We start from the raw sequence: 2,512 nt of genomic DNA on the forward strand, positions 1-2,512 counted from the left end.
TGCTTCTACGTTTACATGGAGTCCAAGAATCAACTGAGGCCCTCAGGCTTGTATAAGCAGTACTTTCATCACTGAGCCATCTTGGAGGGAACGTTCCCTCTTCTAGCCTTAAAAAAATAGTGTATTAATGCTATGTATAGTCCCCTACTGTGCCAAGGTCAATTGGAAAGTCTTGTACCTATCTGACTATAATTTCATATGCATTGACCAGTCTTTCCCTGTATCTGTCTCCTTAACCTCCTCACATCCTGTTCACAATACCTTCTGGGAATCATCCATTTGAATATAAATCTTTTAAATTCGCATAGATTCCTCAAGTTCAAATTTTACCATTAATTCTGACTTGTGATAAGAACTGGTGAGTCTGGTTGTATAGACACAAGAAATGTATTACATTCATGGGGTAGAAATTGTTGTTAGGAAATTTTGCATCAAAGTTTTACACAATAAAAACAGGAGAAGGAATCCTTTAATTTCTGCCAATGATTATAGGGGAACGCTAGGACATTATTTTAGTGCTTTCAAACACCATGACAAATCAACAAACCCTTTATCTCTGTCCACCACATATAAGATAGTCATTGCTTCTAGACCTGGTAACTAAGGTACAAACTCACCATTTCACGATAGCTCAAGATGTTAAATACCAAGCTGGGTGCTAGAATGAATGAGGAATTCTTAGTATGGGAGAGTTACTGGGGTGCTTCTTAATAAGAGCAGGATGCTGGGGATAAAGTTTAATAAGGAAGAAGTGTTGGGATTGAGCTTAATAAAGGAGCTTAATAAACAGCTTAGGTGCTGTTTAGTAACGGAAAGATGTATGGGTAAGGGTTCTGAGATGTTGTTTTCTAAGTAGGAATACAAGTCCAGTTCAGGGACCTACTCTGAAATACTTTAGGGTTGTTTCACTGGTCTAGGTAAGGTAAGTAGTTTGCAAGGGCAGGTTAGCAACCTGGAACCTTCATTTATTTCAAGATACATACTCCCTCCCTGTGCAAACAGCAAGAGGTCACTGTGTCAAGAAAGACTAGTAACACCCTAGCAAGCCTTAGAAATTTCCCTTTGGTGGCCAATACATACTTGAGTGTATCTTGGAGCTAAAGGCTCTGGGACGCATCTAAACTGGACTGCTTTGGGGAGGGGTATGTACTCTAAGGTGAATTGTATCCTGTGAGTGAAATTTTAGGAAAAATCCCCTATTTACCATCTTATGTATACTGTTATTTGGACATACGTGTCATTAAAATCAGAACAGTGATGGCCAGTGAGCAAAGGCGTTCAAGGGTCACAAGCCTGTGAATCCAAACTGACGACGACTCCCAAGCTGTCTCTACCAACCTACAACTTTCTTCCGCTTTTCTGGTTTTAAGCTAATCCCAGTGAGTTAGCTACTTCCCTGGTGTTGTGATAAGATGCCTTGACCAAGGCAACTTATAGAACAAACAATTTATTTGCGCTTATGGTTCCAGAGGTTAAGGATAAATAACCTGGTAAGGCCTAAGAATTCTCAGCCTTCCCCAAATCACGTGCTTCCTCCAGCATGGCCACGTGTCATAAATGTTCCATGATCCTCTGCCAAAAGTGCCACAAACTGGGACCAACTGTCCCAAGACTTGCAGCCTTGGGGGACTTTCTCATTCAAACCACCACATTCCGCTCTCTGATTCCACATTGATTCATGACCTTATAAAATGCAAAACGCATCTTGTCCACCTCCAGAAGTCCCCATAGTCTTTACCTGTCTCAATACCATTCAAAGGCCCCAAATCTCAAAGTGCTTTCTCAACTCGAAGTCCCTGTAAAATCAAAAGGCAAATTACATACTTCCGACATACCGTGGAACCAGAAGGGAGGGATGGGGGCACAGTGAGGAAACTCCTTACCAAAACAAGACTGAAATTCATCGGGGTAAACAACAAATCCAGTAGCTCTATGTCCACCTTCTGGGACTTTACTTCCAAAGGGCTTAGGTGGCCCAGCCCCTCTAGCTCTGCTACATGCAACATCTGTCTCTTGGGCTGGGACCACTCCCTGTATGTAGCTCTCCTCGTCAGATGTCTTGCTGCTCTAGCACCTCTAACGGCTTCTTGGGGTCTCCATGGCCAAACAGGCTTCACCTTCACAGTTCACGCAATGACCTTTTAGGGCCTTCTTTATGCAGGGGGAGCCTTGATGCATGCTGCCTGGCATCAGCAACTCTCTAAAACCGTGGAAGAAGAACCAATGGGCCCTCCACTCTTGTATCTTTCCAACCTCTGAAGCCAGAACCACAAGAAACACACCGCCAAGGACAGCTGCCTGCCTGGGATGGACCCTTGGCCCGCTGTTCCACTTTTAGCAGCCTTTGACCATAGCAGTTTCCTGGGAGAGGAACCACCTTAGCCATTTCCCTTTCACAAGCTGGTGGCTTAGCTGGGTGTGGCCTTGCCCTGGGGGTAATCTCTCCAATGTTCCAGTACAAATCTAGAGCTCTGATCTCCTTATGGAAGAGAGCCTCTCCTTCAGTTATAGA

The sequence above is a fragment of the Nannospalax galili genome, unplaced genomic scaffold (genome assembly GCF_000622305.1).
Source record: "Nannospalax galili isolate Female #2095 unplaced genomic scaffold, S.galili_v1.0 scaffold3171, whole genome shotgun sequence".
Taxonomy (NCBI): Eukaryota; Metazoa; Chordata; class Mammalia; order Rodentia; family Spalacidae; genus Nannospalax; species Nannospalax galili.